This window comes from Halichoerus grypus, chromosome 4, assembly GCF_964656455.1.
Source record: "Halichoerus grypus chromosome 4, mHalGry1.hap1.1, whole genome shotgun sequence".
Classification (NCBI taxonomy): domain Eukaryota; kingdom Metazoa; phylum Chordata; class Mammalia; order Carnivora; family Phocidae; genus Halichoerus; species Halichoerus grypus.
In genome coordinates, this window is record NC_135715.1 from 148,542,747 (window position 1) to 148,563,786 (window position 21,040).

Genomic DNA, 21,040 nt, shown 5'->3' on the forward strand with positions numbered 1-21,040 from the left:
TTCATGAATTTCCTTTTCTTTTTTTACAGTGGTTCTTATGCTGGATTCATTTATCTTGAAATGACCGGCAACTACGGTACATATCAATCAATTCACCTTTGTCTTATAATGTCATGACTTTTCTCTGCTTCTTGGGAGTACTTCTAGCATCACTAGTGACACTTCATAGGGGGCCTATGGTGTTATTCAGGTTTTACAGTATTGCACTAAAATGATATGCAAGAATGATGAGAGATCACCTTTTACTGCAATATGCAACTTATTAGAGAGAGGTGAGATGATTAGCTCACACAGAGGTGATTAGTGTCACATGGCATTTTAAGTGGATACTCACAACACTTGAGCTTTCTGCAATAGCAATGGGAAATGGCTACAGAATTATTATGGTAGTACAGTATGCACTACAGTTAATTTTATGCAGTTATAACTTAATACTACGTTTTTACATTTGTTTACATTTCTCTCAACTGCAAATGGCATAATCTATGGTCTATAGGTGTTTGTGTAAGTTTTGATAAATTTTAACTTTTTATAATTGATTTATATATATTTTATGGTAGTAAATTATAAAATGGACTAGCATCCATATACATTTTATGCATTCATGACATTCCTAACTTTTTCTTAATTTTTTTTCAAAATTTCTAGGGTACATGGTTTGTTTGCAAGTTTTATCATATTATGGTAAGTCTCCAAAAAGTTTTTCAATATATTCATTGAAAAAAAGTCTACATATAAGTGGATCCACATAGTTCAAACCAGTATTGCTCAAAGGTCAACTGTAATAGTTCAGTGTCAATGGACACAGCAAGGTGAAGATATTGAAGTAAGGAATCTAAAGAGTCTTGGAGTGGAAATTGTTGCTTGATGCTTTTCTGTTGAAGAGTTTGATGGATCTTCTAGGAAATTACTTGAATAAACAATGAAGTAATTCTCCATATTTATCTTCCTGGGCAGGTGTTTTCTGGAATTATAAAGTTAAATTGATGAACATAGTGGAATGCCAAAGTCATGTTCATGTAGAGTAAGCTGTGTAGTTGTTTTGATTCTCAGATCACTGCTAAATGAAAGGTGACACTCCTTCCCAGCAGAATATTGTCTCTGATCTGGCACTTCAGCTCTACCTTCTGTGAGTCTGTCTGCCTCTGGTACAGAATACGATATTAATAGTGGATCCTATGGTCATGGGCCCATTCCTACAATTCTGTGTGTGTGTGTGTGTGTGTGTGTGTGTGTGTGTGTGTGTGTGTGTGTGAAATAGGTCTTTTGGTCAAATGATATTTTGTGTGCAATTCCAAGTTTGTGGATCAGGGATTTTGTAATCGACAGATAATAGTGCTAGGTGACATTCTGTGGACAGGAGGGGAAAATCCATATTGGGAAGATTAACTATTCCTGTTAGGACAAACCACTGACCCTTCCAAGATGGAAGGAGACAAATATAGTTGCTTTACACTCAAGTGACCAAGCTGTAGTCTACTTGCACCCAAGTGACCTCCTCAAGGAATGGTGCCAGATCTGGGGCTTAATGTTGCTGAAAGATTAGACATTCAGATATCATCTTTTGTAAGTAGGATACCATGCTGTTCGGCCCATGTGTAGCATCAGTCTCTGTCAATGTGATCAGTCTGTTCATGTGCCCATTGTCGCAGTCCCATGGTGACCCATGGATGAGGCTGGCTGACAGCAACTGGCCAACCATTTAGTTTATTTGGTTGTTCAGTGCCTCTGTCATAGTGAATATATTCTGGTAAATGTTAATGTATGATGCAGGTATCTTCACATTCTCTGTGCACAGCCAGATATCTATTCACACGCCTCTATCCCAGAATTCCTTATGCCCAATTTTCCATATCTTTCCTTCTAGACCACTCACAAAATAGCCAGGCCATTGGTGACTGCCCAGAAATCTATATATATATTCTCATCTCAGGTCACTTCTCATTGTATAGTAAATGGTGACCAGATACACTATAACTCTTTGTGACTTCATCGAAGTCACTCATGTGACTTTAGTGCATCTGCCATCCATTTGGGTTGCATCCATATATCCAGCTAACATATATGTTAAACCAAATTTGGACCTTTTCTCCTCCTTTAGCTGGTTGTACAGAACCCTCTTTTGACTACATGTAGTAGCAAAGGGAAGGACTCTGTGCAACTATGGTGGGTGATATGGGAATTCTGACACCTACCCATGCAGTTTATTTGTGCCTTCTGGTCCTAATGAGATTAGATCTTGGATGTACCATTTCCATCTCACAATACACTGCTGTTGGGCCTGTCCAGTTTTTTGACTTGGAGGATAAAACAAAACACAGGCCTAGTAACAGGCCAGGAACTATTTCTCAGGTAGCATATAATTCCCCACTATGGATGGTATAATCTTGCTCTAAATCTCCAGGGCACTGCATTGTAATTTTTCCAGTGATGCTTTCCATCAAAAACACACAGCATCTTTTCCCACCACTGACATACCTAATACCTCAGTTCTGGTATCATATGGCCCTAGCAACAGCACTGCTTTCATGGAAGCTTTCACCTTTTCTACTCCAGGTTTAACTCAAAGCTGGCAGCTTTATATTTCATCCAATATTTTTAGGTGTGGAATATGATGCCTTCACAACAAAAAGAGATCTACCAGGTACTATGGGTTTTTTTTTGTTTTGTTTTGTTTTGTTTTGTTTTTAGTGGTAGATGATACAACACAATTCTCAAATTTTGGACATTGCAGATGGCTAAAGAACACCATCCATGGCATTGGGAATTGTGAGTTTTTCAACTTCTGTGAGCAGCGATCTGCAAGAAATGAAGGGAGGCCATCCTATACATGAGTTCAGGACCAACAGTTCCAGAATTTCTGAAATGTTTTGTTTGTGGGCACATTTGGTGCCACTTATCATGCCCAGTGTGTTAGGGGTGGGGTTTGGTATTGTGTGAGAGATAGAGAGAGACATACCCAGAGACAGAGACAGAGAGACTTTTAGAGGAAAATAGTGTATATTTTATAAAGAAGATGATGGTTCTTTGGGCGTTAGAGAGCAAGTACAAAATCCCAGTCAGAAAAAAGACATAGTTTAGTCTTGTTTTTTATTGCTCATGATTTTCTTCTTTAATCCCCTGCCTCTCCCTAGCCACATTTTCCCCTAACACCTGGCCACTAAAATTCTTAAATGTAGACAAAGTATATAAAAGCATCTAAAAGAATATAAAGCATCTAAATTAGTAGCTAAAGATAAAATTATCAATATTCTCTTTCTATTCTTAGTAATCAATTTCCTGACTGTAATTATAATTTTATTTATCCTTCATAATGTTCTCTAATAGCATGTGAAAGTGTTGTATATTGTGCTAAGTACAGAAAGACTCTATTAGTATAAAATACAGATAAGACTGACAATCTAAGAAGATAACATTAGCATACTAAATTCTTTCAGGATTTGAAACAGCATTAAATTTATATTCATAATATTACTGAAGTGATCTTTAATGAGAAAATACCTTTAAAAAGTTCCTGTAAATTATATACCAATGAACATATGTTCATAAAGAGTTTCCAACTAAAGGCCATTATACATAACATTATACATAACTTGTGGGTATTGGCAGTAATAACTCTCCATGTATTCGAAAGATACAACCGAAATGAGTGAGAAAGCAAACACACAGAATAAAAAAACATGTTTTCTTGCATGAAGAAATTTATTTTGTATTTTAAGCCTGCAGAACTATAATATTTTTTCATATAAACCTTTAGTGATTTTAAGATTGCTAAGACATGGTCTATTATTAGAAACAAAGTGGTAAAAAAAACCCATAAAAAGACAAAATATGAAAACTAGTTATTATGGTATACTGAATGAGTAAATGAGTGAATGGGTAGCAGTGCGAAAGAGTTTATTTTCTACTTTCATGTGAACAAAAGGAAAGGTAATCTTTATTTACTTATTTATTTTCTTATCTAGAATTGTAGCTCACATAATTAAGAAGCATTGCTTCACAATACTGGCAAACATTAATATTTTAAACTTCACAGAATGCATCATTTGATTTCATAGTGACCTAGTATTATTCTGTAATATACCATGGGAGAGATTGCTAGCTGGTTACCAGATCCATTTCCTTTTTAATTTATGAACAAAGTTGAGCTATTTTTCCTAACTTTTCTTTTTGTTAGATGTAGTCATACGACTCCATTCTATCCAATGGAATATGAGCAGAGGTATACCACTTCCAAGACTTCTACATGGGATTCTTTTTTCACTTTCCTTTTTAGTTGGCTTAATGTAGGTGGGCAAAATGATTTGGAAGCCATATGTTGGATGATGGTAGGGCAGCAAAACGGGAGGTATATGAGTCCTGTCTTAGAAAAGAGGACTTCAGGAGAGTAGAAAATAAGCTACTCTCGTTTACTAAGCCATCATACACTTATTGTCATTGCAGCGAGTATTACACTAAAGAGAATAATTTGCGATTGTTTGCTTGAAAAAAAATATTACACAAATAAGCATGTTTTCTATCTAAAAGAAATTAGGCTGTATCAGTGGGTTATGTGGCAGGGTTGCAGGGTTCTTCTTGTCTCACAGAGTTGAAGAATGAAGCTCCCGGACACAAAAGGGTGAAGTGAAGTGAAAGTTTATTAAGTGGAGGTGAAAACAGAAAGGAAAGAAAAAAAAGCTCTCTAAAATGAGAGGGGTCCTGCATGGTTGCCACTGAGGGCTTTTAGGAGGGCTTTTTTGGTCAGTCTTTTATAGAAAACTGACCAGGGACCTTGGTAACTATCTTGTCTATAACATTTGAAACAAACAATGTGAATTTGTAAATATCATGAACTATCCCAACTATATTTGGAACAAACAAGGTGGATTTGTTATGTTTCCTTCTCTCTGGTTAAGATCTCACATTTCTCCACATCTGGGATTTCTGTGAGCTTGGTCACATAGCTGCCTGCCTGAGCCTAGTCAGGGGAGTCAGGGGCCTCTTATCTCTCCCTGCCTATACTTTAACCCTTTCCTTACTCAGTTATAAATTACACATCTGTCTTGAAAGAAATATAAAAGGGTGTTTCCTTTGTTTTTATAAAATTGGTTGAGGTAACAGAAATTAATAACTTCCTGAGATCAAGAACATTTAAAGTAACTTTGGGCAAAACAAAACAGAAAAATGGAGCAGGATGAAGACAAAATGTAACTAAAGAACTTCTTACAAGCTGCCAGGTGTTTCTATTCTTTATTAAAACTATAAACCTGCCTCATAATTTTCTCAAACTGTTTGCATACAAAGTCCTAATAGTGCTAGCCTGTGGTAATTAATTTATAAAATCCACCACTCTGAGCTCTCTTCCTATCTCAAGTTAATACTTCCAGAGTGCACCAGGCAGAGAAACATTCTTCTAATGTATAAGTAGAGGTGGACTATGTTAGCAGCCTTATTTTTTTTTTTATCAACCTGACTTTCTAACCAGTGAGAGAAGAGCTCCTTGGCTTAATCTCAAGTGCCTTTGAAATGTTAGAAAGTATTTATAAGAAGACATTTTCAGGAAAAACACCACAGGAAGTACATTTCTTAGTATATGCTGCAAATAACAACAACAAAAAAAATCACAGCTATGAATCAATGGAGATTGATGAAAGTATCAGGCAGTGTAAACATGCAAGCCCAGAAAAGACATGTACAATGTGTCTCCTATTCTTCAGAATGCTTCAGTGTGGGTAAAGCTTTTGTAAAAACTTGACTTAAAGCAATACCAATTCTCTTGGGCTATTTCTAAGAGGAAGAAACATATTATGACCATTGCTTTCAGTTGCTCAAGTGGAAAAAAAATGTTACAGTGTCTCGTGGAGCTGCCATTTATCATCTCATAGATGTTAAAACAAATTAATAGAAACAAATAAGCAACAAGGAAAAAAGCTAACATAATATATACCTAAAGAAAGAAGTTAATACAGTCTTCACACATGATTTCCTAAAGATTTTACAAAGTCCTGATTTAGTCTTTTGAAAGTTGCCATAACAACTTCACTAGGGATATGCTAATCCCACTGCCTGGCAGATGGAATGCTAATGCTTTGGCAACTGGCAGGGAAGGATCCTCAACAAATTGCTTGTTACTTCATTGTGATTTTGAAACATCCTCTGGAGGATAACTGTCATTATACTCCTTAATGTTACATTATAACTCATAGATTCTGACATTATTATTTAGCTGAAGCAGGGAGTTCTTAGCCAAACTGCTGTGAGTGTTTTATCTCTTGGAGAATTCCAAAAAGCAAATTGATTAAGTGGGTAAGCTACACATTGAGGACGGATCCAATTCCTCTAGTGCTGATTGACTCTTAGACAAACTATTTTTTGCTTCTTTGTTTTTGATCAAGATCAAGTCATTCTGTTTATCTGTATGTACAGATGAGTTGTATATTTACCCAAATGGTAGCTTCAAGACATACCTTTTTAAACCATCTGTTGGCAAAGTATCAATATCCAGTGAACTGATTATTCAGGAGAAGCAGCTGTTTCAATCATCTGGCGCTCTAATTAGTTGATATGTGTGACTGTGCTGGCTTCATACAATATTAGCACATCCTGGTTGCTCAATAGTTATTAAAATCAATTATGAATACTGGAAATAGCAAAATGAAGAGGGCATTATTGGAGCAGCTGATGATTTGAGGAGATATTTTAGACAAATTCCAAACTAATCATAATATGCATGTAGAAAGAAAGGAAGGAAAGGACAAGGAAACTTCCACATTAATGGAACTGGTCAGCGGCAGACTGGAGCCAGTTCTACCAGCTTGCAGGAGCTAATTGTTAAATTTCAAGGAGTTTTGTGAGTCGGTTATTAAACACAATCATTATTTAAAAATAAATTACATAAATTTATAATGAAATGAACTATACTAAAATTGTCATAGTTTAAAAGTCATCACTTCCTAATTGTTTTACTACATTTAACTGTTTTTTATTCTCCTAGACTTATTTATACCTATTATATCTGTAAAGGGGAAATACTGTATAATGGTGTTCAACTGCGTGTACCTCTCTTCCCAATTCTGCATTCAGTGATGATTCATGAATATTGAAATTGGCCATAGTGGATGGGCTCATGGAACTATGGAAATAAGCAAATGCTACAGTTTGATATTTAGATATTTGCAGATGTTCATCATTCTGTTGCAAATCTACAAGTCTATTTCAGATCTCTGTAAGCAAACATAGAATCTATATGCTAAATTCTGAGTTGGCAAATACCTGGAAATTCTTAAATGTCACAAGAGTTATAACATATATCACCAGTCATATCAGTGAATTTACTTCATAACTTATTTTGAAATACGTTTAGATAACACATTTGAATGCATATCTTAGAACTCTTCAACCAACAATTTTTTGTAATAAATATTGTAAAATTAGAGCAAGTCTAATAAAAGGTAAAAGTTGTACTTGGTAGACAGATAAAACCAACTGAATTTCTCAGATCATATTAACACCAACCTTGTTTTCTAATGACAAAATGTTCATGAAAATGTAAGAAGCTAACTGAAATAGCTAAAACCGATAATGTAGAAGTGCCATCTGGAGCAATACTTCTCTAAAAGACACAGATGAAAATTCTTCAGACTTCACCACTTACACTATTATTATTGTTATTTAAGTTTTTTCCCCTTTTGCAAGTTTTTATTTAAATTCCAATTAGCTAACCTACAGTGTAATATGAGCTTCAGGTTCAGGATCCAGTGATTCATTGGGTACATACAACACCCAGTGCTCTTCGCAAGTGTCTTCCTTAATACCCCTCACCCATTTAGCCCATCCTCCACCCACCTCCCTCCATCAACTCTCAGTTTGTTCTCTATAGTGAAGAATCTGTTTCTTGGTTTCCCTCTCTCTCTTTTTCCCTTTGCTTGTTTGTTTTGTTTCTTAAATTCCATGTATGAGTGAAATCATATGGTATTTGTCTTTTTCGTATTGACTTATTTTGCTTAGCATAATGCTCTCTAGCTCCATCCACATCATTGCAAATGGCAAGATTTCATTCTTTTTTATGACTTAGCAATATTCCATTGTATGTGTATACACATCTTCTTTATACATTCATCAGTCAATGGACACTTCGGCTGTTTCCATAATTTGGCTATTGTAGATAATGCTGCCATAAATATCAGGGTGCATATATCCCTTTGAATTAGTATTTTTGTATTCTTTGGGTAAATACCTAGTAGTGCAATTTCTGGGTCATAGGGTCATTCTATTTTTAACTTTCTGAAGAACCTCCATACTGTTTTTCAGAGTGGCTGCACCAGTTTGCATTCCACCAACAGTGCAAGAGGGTCCCCTTTCTCCACATCCTCGCCATCACCTGTTGTTTCTTGTATTGTTGATTTTAGCCATTCTGACAGGTGTGAGGTGATATCTCATTGTAGTTTTGATTTGCATTTCCTTGATGATAAGTGGTGTTGAACGTCTTTTCATGTGTCTGTTGGCCATCTATATGTCTTCTTTGGAAAAATGTCTATTCATGTCTTTTGCCCATTTTTAATTGGGTTATTTGTTTTTTGGGTGTTGAGTTGTATTTTTTCTTCTTCAATAAACCTATAATTGATTTTAAATTCTGTGCACTGAACTTGTACAAAAATCTAAATTTCTTCACAATTCTTTTTGAATATTGTTCTAGAAAGTTTGATTTATTTAGTATTGTTCTGGTATTGTTGCCTCTTAGTCATCATCTCTCTGTCTATAGCTTGGGAAAGAGAGAACTATATTTGTGACTTGTTCAGCTTAATTATCAACCTACTAGGCAGAATTGCACTCACTGCCCTTCCCTTCAAGTATAAAAGTCCTTTGTTAGGTTAGCTTATTGTACAACTCCAAGGAATACTGTCACTTGCAACACCCCCTTGCCTTGCTCTTTTTACAACAGAGTGCTTGGTGTTTCCTTAGCAACACTTGCTGCTCTACTCTGTTTGATTTTCTTCAATTTCAAAATTAATGCTCAACTGGCCACTACGATGGTGTTTATTTTCTGCAAGATAATTTGCACTTCAGCCAAACATAACCAATCAGGCACTGGCATGGAAAGCTGTTCTCTCTATCCTTTTCCTTTGGTCACTAACAGAATTTTTACACTGTTCAAATTATTTGCCTAAACTTTATTGTTTGAAGTAATTGGTACAGACTAGAATCTATTTTGAAGTTTTTTTAAGGGGTTCAAGTTTAAATGTATAAAAGTAAGAATGTGTAGTAGCCATTTTCAAGCATTAAAAAGAAGTGTTGCCCTCCAAAAGGTCTTTAAGAAATTGAATTTAAAAATACAATTATTGTTTATGTCTTTTTGAAGTAATCATAATAATGTTGGATATTAATAATAATTGAATTTACTCTAATTCAATCCATTGACAATGGAATCCTACTATTTCATTCCCCTCCCTTCTTTTTGTTCCAGCTTTACTCACTACCACAGAGTCTACCCTTTGCTGAGGACTGCATTGTTTCAGTGCACTGTTTTTTTTTTTTTGAAACCAGAGATAGGAATGCAAAACAAGTCTATTTAGGATGGATTGTCAAAACAACATCTGGGTTTGACAGATTTTGCTTAAATTGCTGATTGTTCAGCATTTGAAAATACTTTTAGTCTTTTTTTTTTTAAACAAACATGAACTTTGCTACTACGACATCACAGATAAATAAAATCCATTCTGTTCTTGCCTTTTCAAATGTGAATTAATCCAAAGACCCTTAAACAGAAAAAAAAAAAAAAAAAAGAACTGTGAACCATACATTCACTGCATAAGTGTCTGGGTTCTAAATTTGGAAATCCGATCTTTTTTCCAATGGATAAATCTAGTTACGAAATGTGTGTGTACCTGTGTATGTGTGAGTTCATTATTTTATGTGCATATTAATTTTAATTTATTGAAATAGAAAGTCAGATAGATACTGTTGTGTTTGCATACTATAGTTTTCTATTCAACATGCTAATAAAATATAGGTTGTTCACTGAAAATATGCTATAATCATTTAGAGAGTGCAACATTGTAAGTGTTTAATTCTCTGAGCCCATATGTACATGGAGTAAATCAGTAGTGTTTTAGATTTTTTCCTCATAGACAATAATATGAATATAAATACATCAAAGATCTAACTTTTTTCTACCTGGAATTAACTCATTCATCTGAGCTTGAAGGTCAGTCAGTAGAAGCTTCACAAACTGGAATGCAAAGAGAAAAATAATTTTAGAAAATAACAGAGTATACAAAAACTCTGTGTCACAATTTCAGAAAGTGTAATATATATGTAATTGTAATACCAGGAGAAATGAGAGAGAATAGAGAAGAAATTTTTGAAATAGTAATGGCCAATAATGTTTTAAAATTAATGGAAGACACCAAACCACAGCTGTAGAAAGCAGTATAAAGACCAAAACTCCACACAGGTGAGCATATCATATTCAAACTGCAGAATACTGAAGACAAATAAATTCTTGTAAGAAGCCAAAGAAAAAATATATTTTACCTAGAGAGGAACAAAGATAAAAATCATAATGGACTTCTATGGTATAATAAAAAAATATATTTGATCTTTGTCTCTAGTTCCTGGCACACAACTCCTAAAACCTTTGAATTGTTCTCAGTGAGAGGAGTGTCTTATTCATGCTAATGAGGTGACATATATATTATAAACATATACACACATCTATGTGTATATATATCTTATACATGTATATGTATATGTGTGTGTGTATATGTATATATTTAAGCCAACCTTTCCCTTTGTTAATTAAGCACTATTTATTCACATCTATTGCTTGTAACCTCGAAGTTCATGCATATAACAAATGACAAATATTAGTGAGAGTGAATTATTAAGTTTCCCAAATAAGAATACCTATATCTGAATAAACATTGTCCTTTTAAATGATGTACTTGGGAGTTTATACATATCTTCATCACTCAAATGTTTTGAGACTCTTCCTTTGTAAATTGCAAATAATTTACAATCAACACAGGAAATCAGACTGATTACATATCAGTAGAGTCCATACAATAAATTACATATTATTTTTTCAGCTAACGGCTACATACCTTAGCCTGACAATGCAGTGGACTCAAATCAAGTTCAGATAAAATTAAATATGCTGTCTAAAAAATGAATTTTACCCTGCAAGATTTACCTGCATTGGACATTTAAAGTAATGGACCATAAGTTTTTCAGACTAGTTTGAAAAGTAATTCTTAAGATCAGTCATATTAAAATATAAATAGGACACACTTCGGCAGTGTCTGCCAGACTGTCTTCTCTGCTACATGCCTCTTTCATCCTCTCCTGGAGCCACCAACACACTGGAGCCACCAAACATGTTTGCACTATATGATACCATCCATTTATAGGAAGTGAACATCATTGGGACAAATAGATACATATCCATGCTGGGAATTTTGAGGTGGTTACATTGTACCAGGTGAAAGAGAACCTGAGAAAGTTAATCAGGAAAAACAACAACAAAAGATGAGAGAGAAAAAAAAAAAAATGTATTTCTGGTTAACAGAATCTTCCAGTTCATTATTCTAGACCCTATCTTGAACCTGGCCATATGCCTACCCTTAAGTTCTATGAATGCTATAGAGTATTTGTGACCTCCCCAAATTCATGTTAAACCCTAATGCCCAAAGTGATTTTATTTGGAAGTGGGCCTTTGGAAGATGATTAGGTCATGAGGGTGAAGCCTTTGTGAGTGAGAGACCCCAGAGAACTCCCTTACCTTTTCCATCATATGAATTTATAGTGAAAAAGTGGCCATTTGTGAACCAGGAAGTGGGTCTTCACCAGACACTGAATCTGACAACATGTTGATCTTGGACTTTCCAGCTTCTATAACTGTGAGAAATAATTTTCTGTTGTTTATAAGCCTGTTGGTCTGTGATAGAGCAGTTCAAATGGACTAAAACGATGATACATCCCAGCATAACATAATAAATCCTTCCTTTACTGCTTTAAGTAGCTCATATTATCAAGTTGTTGCCAAACTGTCTTGATTAATCCTAACTTCATACTGTAGACCATTACTACTCAAAATGTGGCCCAGGGACAGGTACTCATACATGAAGTTTTTGTGCATACTTAAGGAGCATACACCAGATTATAAACTAATTACTTCATTAAGTACACTGTTTAGTTCAGCTGACTTAAAAAAAAAATTTATAGCAAAAATTTTTTAAAGAAGGAAGCAATTAATTGATTTGTAGTCTGGCACAAATCCCTGATCACTTTGCAGGTCTATAGATAAAGAAATCACATAAAGAAATTGAATTAGTAACTTAAAACAGTTCCACAATAAAAAGCCCAGACCCATTTATTTCCCTGATGAAGTCTGTCAAAAAATTTAAGAGGAAATACCAGTACTTTATAACTTCTTACAGAAAAGTGGGGAAGAGGGAATACTTCCCAACTTATTCTAAGAGGACAACATTACTTCAATACAAAAGACAAACTAAGATGTTATGAGAAAATAAAACTAGAGATCATCTTCCTTAATATAGATGCAAAAAATCTCAACAAAATATTAGCAGACCAAATCCAGCAACACATAAAAAGGATTATACCATGACCAAGTGGGATTTCTTCCAGGTATGCAAAGTCAATTTAAAACTTGAAAATATTAATATATGTTACAAATCATACTGATAGAATAAAGGATAAAAAACCACAATCATTTCAAACAGACATGGGAGAAGTATTTGACAAAAGCCGATACCCATTCATGAAAAACTCTCAACAGATAAGGAGAAATAGAAGAGAATATCCTCATCCTGATAAAGGGCATCTGTCAAAAATGTAAAGTAATGTAATCCTTAATGGTAAAAGACTGCTTTCCCTTAATATCAGGAACAAGGTTAGGGTGTCCACTCTCACTTTTTTAGTCAACATTGCATGGGAGTTTTCAACCACTAGAATCAGGCAAGAAAAAGAAATAAAATGCATCCAGATTGGAAAGGAAGAAGTAAAGTTGTCTTTATTCACAAATGACATGATTTTTTAAAAAAAATAATAATTCCAGCATTGTCCATATACAGTGTTTTATTAGTTTCAGGTGTACAATATAGTGATTCAGCAGTTCTGTACATTACTCAGTGCTCATCATGATAAGTGTAGTCTTAATCCCCTTTATCTATTTCACCCATCCTCCCACCCGTCTCACCTCTGGTAACCACCAGTTTGTTCTCTACGGTTAAGAGTCTATTTCTTGGTTTGTCTCTTTTTTTTCTGTGTTCATTTTTTTCATTAAATTCCATATATGAGTTAAATCATATGGTGTTTGTCTTTCTCTGACTGATTATTTCACTTAGTATTATACTCTCTATATCCATCCATGTTGTAGCAAATGGCAATGAAAACAATAATATTTCATTGTATATATACCACTTCTTCTTTATCCATTCATCTATCAGTGGACACTTGGGCTGCTTCCATATCTTGGCTGTTGTACATAATGCTGCAATAAACATAGGGGTGCATGTCTTTTCCTTTTTGTATTCTTTGGGGAATGGAATTACCCAGTAGTGGAATTACTGGATTGTATGGTAGTTATATTTTTAATTTTTTGAGGAAGCTCCATACTATTTTCCACAGTGGCTGCACCAGTTTGCATTCCCATCAGCAGTGCATGAGGGTTCTTGTTTGTTTCTTCACATCTTCACCAACACTAATTGTTTGTTGTGTTTTTAGTTTTAGCCATTCTGACAGGGATGAGGTGCTATTTCATTGTGCTTTTGATTTGCATTTCCCTGATGATTAGTGATGTTGAGCATCTTTTCATGTGTTTGTTAGCCATCTGTATGTCTTTGGAGAAATGTCTATTTAGGTCCTCTGCCCATTTTTAAATTGGATTATTTATATTTTTGGTGTTGTGTAAGTTTCTTATATACTTTTGATACTAACTCTTTATTGGATATGTCCTTTGCAAATACCTCCTCCCACTCAATAGGTTGTCTTTAAGTTTTGTTGATTGTTTCCTTTACTGTGCAGAAGCTTTTCATTTTGATGTAATCCCAATAATTTATTTTTGCTTTTGTTTCCCTTGCCTCAGGAGACATATCTAGAAAAATGTTACTGCTGACTTCAGAGAAATTACTGCCTGTGCTCTCTTTTACAATTCCTATGGTTTCAGGTCTACATTTGGGTCCTTAATCCCTTTTGAGTTTATTTTTGTCTATGGAATAAGAAAGAGGTCCAGTTTCATTCTTTTGCACGTAGCTGTCCAGTTTTCCCAACACCATTTATTGAACAGACTGTTTTTTTTTTTCCCATTGCATATTCTTGACTCCTTTGTCTAAGATTAATTGACCACATAATTGTGGGTTTATTTCTGGGCTCTCTATTCTGTTCCATTGATCTATGTGTCTCTTTTTGTGCCAATACCATACTGTTTTGATTACTACAGCTTTGTAGTATATCTTGAAATCTGGGATTGTTATACCTCCAGTTTTGTTCTTCTTTTTCAAGATTGCTTTTGCTATTCAGAATCTTTTGCAGTTCTATACAAATTGTAGGATTGGCCTTGTTCTAATTCTGTGAAAAGTACTATTGGTATTCTGACAGGGATTGCATTAAACTTGTAGATTTTTTGTGTAATATGGACATTTTAACAATACTTGTGCTTCCAGTCCATGAGCATGGGATATCTTTCCATTTGTTTGTGTTGTCTTCAATTCCTTATATCAGTGTTTTATAGTTTTCAGAGTACAGATCTTTAACTTCCTTGGTTAAGTTTATTCCTAGGTATTTTATTATTTTTGGTGCAATTGTAAATGAGACTGTTTTCCTAATTTCTCTTTCTGCCACTTCATTATTAGTGTATAGAAATGCAATGGATTTCTGTATATTGATTTTGTTTCCTGTGACCTTACTGAATTCATTTATCAGTTCTAGTAGTTTTTTGGTGGAGTCTTTAGGGTTTTCTATATAGTATCATGTCTCTACAAATAGTGAAAGTTTTCCTTCTTCCTTACCAATTTGATGCTTTTTATTTATTTTTCTTTTCTGATTGCTATGGATAGTACTTCCAGTACTATGTTGAATAAAAGTGGTGAGAGTGGACATCCATGTGCTGTTCCTGACCTAGGGGTAAAGCTCTCAGTTTTTCACCATTGAGTATGATGTTAGCTGTGGGTTTCTCATATATGGCCTTTATTATGTTGAGGTATGTTCCCTCTAAACCTATTTTGTTGAGGGCTTTTATCATGAATGGATGTTATACTTTGTCAAATGCTTTTTCTACATCTATTGAAATGATCATGTGGTTTTTATCATTTCTCTTGCTGACTTCGTGTATCATGTTGATTGATTCATGAATTTCGAACCACCATTGCATCCCAAGAATAAAGCCCACTCAATCATGGTGAATGAGTTTCCTAATGTATTGTTGGATGTGAAACACAATCCATTTTCATAGTCATCATACTGGACCTTTCTCATGTTTTTTAGGTGGTTTCTACTCTGATACTCTTTTTTACTTATTTGTGAAGTCTTCATTCCATCTTGCCTCTGGCCAGAGTATTTAAATTATTTTTTCCCATTTCTTAGTCATATTGGCTTAGCAAGTTGGCTCCTCAGGACTCAAACCCAGTGTTGTTTAGCACACCAGCAAAGCCTGTATCGACACCCTGTGAGAAAAGTAGTGGAAGAAGGAATGGATGGGGGAGGGCAAGAGAACACTCAGGGAGTTACAGTTAAGACTGTATATACCCGACTGGAAAAATGAGAGAATGGAAGGATATACCAAGAGATGAAGCTGGTAAGATAGACTAAGACAGATATCAGAAGTCGTTTGGTTCATTAGTTAGAGTTTGAATTTAATTCTGAATTTAATTTGGTTCATTAGTTAGAGTTTGAATTTAATTTAACCCAACATGGTTGGGTTAGAGAGAAAGAAATTACATATGTCAAGCTGAGGAATACAGTATTTGGACATGTGTTTCTGGAAGATCATATGGAGAAATATTAAGGGAAGAAGAGTATATTGCTATAGATTAAAAAAAATGACATGAAGAAATAAATTAAAGAAATAACATTGGGGTTTAGGAAAAGAAACTGAAATTTAGTGTTCATCTCATATCCTAGAGAATGAGAAGTGGAATTTATTTTTTTTTAATTTAATATCATGTTTCCTATTTTTCTACCTGTTGCTGTTCTTGAGGTTCAAGGAAAGCCTAACAGTGGCCACTTGCAAATATAGATTCCCGGCTAAAAAGTCTGCCTCTGGTCCTTATTTCATATATCACCCTGGTTGGATCCTGAGGTAGGCAATGTAAAACGTCAAGAATGCCTTTCACATTTGTTACCTTAGGCTGGAGTAATCATTCCTATTACTGTCTACTTGTATCTCACATCCACAGCTCTGATCTATTCACATCCCTAGAATTTCCTTCCTGTACACCTGCCTTGGTTCCAGATTTCTAGCAATGGTAAACACTACTGATAACTGATCTTTTGCTTTGTTTTGTTTTTCTATTTGTCTCACTAAAAATTTGAGTAATTCTTTCAGGAGGAATATTTTGGAAGCTAATACCCCCGTTCCTTTTGTATATAAAGAAACCTATATATTTTTTTCACAGTGACTGAGAGTTTAACAGAGTTTGGAATTCTAGGTTCAAAATTTTTTTCCTCAGAAATTAGAAGACATCTATTTAATCTATATTTAACATATTCTAGTGTGTGGCTGTGACTGATGGCTATCTAAACTGTAGGATTTAGATAGAATTTAGATATAAATTTCTTTATAGAAATTTTGTTTCCCCTATATGTAATTTTAGGGTTCAAATTTTATTAAGATTAATCTAGGTGGAAGTTTTTAAAAGGATTAATTCTGACACTCTGTGTGGACTTTTAATTCAAAGTTTCATGCCATCAGCTTAACCCATTTTCTATCTTACATATTTTAATTTGTTTCTTTTCCTTTTTTCTGTTAATTTTGTCCCTTTGTGGCATCCATTAAATGAATTTTGAAATCCATAAAATTATCCATGTTACCTGACTTTTTCCCATACCTTTCTCATCTTGTACTTTTGTATATGTTTTGAAAGAACCCCTCAGTTTATTCTTAGGGACCATTAAATAACTTTTCATTATGAAGAAGATTAATAACCTAAGTTTAGAAATCATCAATAAATATGAGGTCTCCATCTTTAAAATTATAATTTTCATTGTAGTATTCTTGGTCACAGTCAACAAAATATACTTTCACTGCAAAAGGAGTTGGGGCATAGTGATATATTAATGATCTTCACATACTTTATAAGAAAGTATGAATTTCTCACTAAGTTTATTCATGTCCCTTTTTTCCACCTCCAAACAAAGGCCCAATCATTTTTAAAATCATCTATTTTTTACAGTTACAAAATTCATTAGGAATATTACACATTTTTCAGATTTTCTTTTTGCATGCTAAGGAATGTGATATGGTTTTTTATTTAACATTCCCAAAATGTAGATATTTTTCCTCTGAAATATTAAATATCTTTGAAGTGAAATATAGTCCACTGGAAAACTTACCTTACCCAAAGCTAATAAACCTTATTTAAGACCATGTAAAATCAATTAAATTGTCTACATCCTATGAAATAAATACATTATAAATACAAATGAAAAGCTACTTCCATTAGTGATAAGCACAATAAATACAACAATGAAACTCATTGAACAATAATTATAAGATAACTCAGGCTGAGATCTTGCTTATGAAGTAGAATGTCAGAGGGAAATTAAACCTTTATTTGAGAAATAAATTATATATTCCAGACCCAATACTTTTATGGCTCTAGGAAGTCCCAAGTGTTTCTCTGAATTAAGAGTAGAACCAATTAAAACATTTTCAGAACAGTATAGCATTTTTGTATGGGCTGTGATATTTGCATGTTTTTCATAAACAATCAAGAGGTACATGTGTAAGCCATGCAACAGGTGAACATTTGGAAGCTTTAGCAAAGTGAATTAACTGCTTCACTTCCCTGAAACAGGATAGAATTATTTTAAAATGTTCTTAAGTAAAATAGTACTAAATAAGGAGAGTCCTATTCCTGTTCCAACTGCAAAGGCAATTTACTTATTCTAATCTACATCATACCTCACAAAGGTCTTCAATACTAGCATCCATTAAAGACACATGGTAGGAGTAACACTATCAATATCCAAAAGTCTTTATAAAGATATAAGTCTTAAAAACTAATGATGTAATGTATGGTGATTAACATAACAATAAAAATTTAAAAAAGGTATAAGTCTTTATAAGGCTATAAGGATAATTAATACATTAGACATAGAATATAAGAAAAAGAGAAGATTAATATAGGGCCTCAAGATTTTTCGTTTTACCTGAGCATCTAGAAGTGTGTGTTTGCCATTTATTGAGATTAATATTCTACAGAGGACAAGGTTTCCTGGCAAGATGGTCATAGTTGGATTCAGGAATGCTGCATATTAAGTAGCTGTATTATTCTTTACTGCAAACTCCCTGATACCAACTTCTGCCCAGACATTAACTATGTAGCCTTTAGGGTGCATCCCTCTTGTGGGAGAGGTTTAACAGATCTTCCTAACAAAACTGGAAGTGAAAATAATCCAAAATGTCTGCCTGGGCAACTCTTCCCCATTAGTAATTACCACTCACCTATATGACAATTTTCTGTTTCCCATGATTAAGAGTTCTTCATTCATTTTTATACCAATTGCAATAATGCAGGTACTCAGTTGTTTGAAATTAATTAGGTCTTCTTAGTTTTTTATTAAGTAGTTACTGCATAGGTATTTCACATTAAGGCCATCATAATGGTGGGGAAAAATTACTCTTATACAACTTCCCCAAGCACATTTTACTTATTAAGAGAAAAATTACTGTTTTACATGTTAATAGAAGAAAAAACGGAGCTTCCAGAATATTTAATAAAAAGTATATTATTTTATTGCTTTCTTTTATCATTTGAAGACCTTACATATTTAATGCCAATCAGTATAATTTAGATATTTAGACCAGAAAATAGGAAAAAAATCAAGCTGTATTTACTCTTATCATTTATACTGATTCTACTCTGGGTTTTTTATTTGTTTGTTTGTTTGTTTATGAACATAACTGTATGAATGAAAAGTGAGCAGAAAATCTAATTAAAATGAATAAGTCATTTGTTTAATAGTAGTGGAGGTCTGCTGAGGTAGTGAAAATTAGGGCTGAGAGTCCAGGGAATAAAAGATCTGAGGGAAAATTTTGGATGTCAGAGTATAATATAATAGAAGGTCCACTTTTCAAGTGCTCAAAGAAAATAGAAGCCCACTGAAAACTCTGTAAACAGTAAAATATCACTCCAAAATGAAGGCAAATGAAGATGATTTCAGAACAATAAAAACTGAGAGAATTCCTTTCCAGCAAAACTTTTCTAAAAAAAATTCTAAAGAGAGATTTTCAGGAAGAAGGAAAATGATCTCAACAAGAAACACTAAATCTCTGTAAGAAAAAGAAATATGTGGGTAAATAGAAAAGACTAATGACTATGCAAAACAAGAAAATGATATGTTATCTGGTTTGAAATGTATAGAAATTAACATGTGACAATAATATAAAAGGTAAGGGGGTAAATGGAGTTAAAGTTTTCTAAAGTATTCTAACATTAACAGGATATTGGCAAAACAATTTGTATTTTACTGAATTAAAAATATTCTATGCTTTTAGCAATAACAGGAAATTAGTTAGAAAAATTAATTCTAATAGACTATAATAAACAAAATAGATAAAAGGAGCTGTATCAGTCAGATTCTAGTCAGGAAACAGAACCCACACCACTTATTTTAATGCAGGTGATTTAATTAAAAATTTAATAAAAGAACAGCTATATCTCAATGTGTATTAATCAGAATTCTCCAGAGAAACAGAACTAGTGTTCATATATGTATCTTCTTCATATATATGTTCTTATATATCTTCATATATACACATATATACATATACAAAGCATATGTATGTATATATAATTATATGTATGTGTGTACATATATGTGTGAGAGAGAGAGATTCATTATAAGGAATTGGCTCACATGATTATGGAATGCTGAGAAGTCCCCTAAGATCTGCCTTCTGCAAGCCAAGCCCCCAGGAGAGCTATTGGTATAGTTCCAGTGCACGTGGAAAGGTCTGAAAACCAGGAGAACTTTCTTTCATTGCTTTAAATTTCAGTCAAACACACTGTTGAATCACAGACTACCAAACACAGGAAAAGACCACTGTCTCAGATTGAAAAAAGTCAGGCAGAGAGCTTCTCCCCTTATCCTACCTTTTGTTTTACTCAGGATGATAGATTAGATGAAGCCTGTCCGTACTGGGAGGGCAATCTTTTCTTAGTCTACCAATTCAAATGTTAATCTCATTCAGAAACACCCTCACAGACATACCCAGAATAATATTTAATCAAATATTATCTGGGTACCCATAGCCAAGTCAAGTTGGCACATAAAATTAACCATCGCAAAATGAATATTCTCACACCTCTATTATAACTTTCATGAGAGATCAACTAATTGTAAATGCCAAGCAGACATTTATATACCTATAGTCTCCATAAACTGATCTGTAGATATGCTTATCAAACTAGTTGTTTGATAAGTAACTTCAAAAAATTAATGACTAGCATTTTGCTCACAGATTTATACAGAGAAATTTTAACACAAGGGCTTCTAAACCATTGAAAATAAATTAACTATAAGGCCTCTGTCATGTCTCCCTGGCTTTGGGTCCCGTAGAAATCTTATCAATAGATGTTAGCTTTGAATATTTGATAAATGACTCTTTGGAGGCAACTTTTATGGAAAATAAAAAATTTAAATTTAATCAAAGGATTAATTTCAACAAATTTACTTTTTAGTAAAACTGTTAAAATATTTTTTTGAAGTTCTGAAACTCTTCAGTGACAGTTGTATCTTTCTTATAACACAGGCAAATTGTGTACATATTTTATAATGTTATTATCAACTCCACTACAAAATAAGTGGCTTCAACAAAGCA

At 33.8% G+C, this 21,040-nt stretch overlaps 1 long non-coding RNA gene across 1 annotated transcript in view; it reads right to left on the reverse strand.

Annotated features, from left to right (window-relative positions):
• Positions 1 to 830: 830 nt before the first annotated feature.
• Positions 831 to 21,040, reverse strand: part of LOC144381513 (uncharacterized) — an 82,064-nt gene continuing 61,854 nt past the window's right edge. The window contains exons 2-3 of the long non-coding RNA XR_013446777.1: positions 10,153 to 10,207; positions 831 to 964 (exon numbers count right to left, since the gene is read on the reverse strand). This is a non-coding gene — a long non-coding RNA (uncharacterized LOC144381513). The remainder of the gene's footprint in view (positions 965 to 10,152; positions 10,208 to 21,040) is intronic.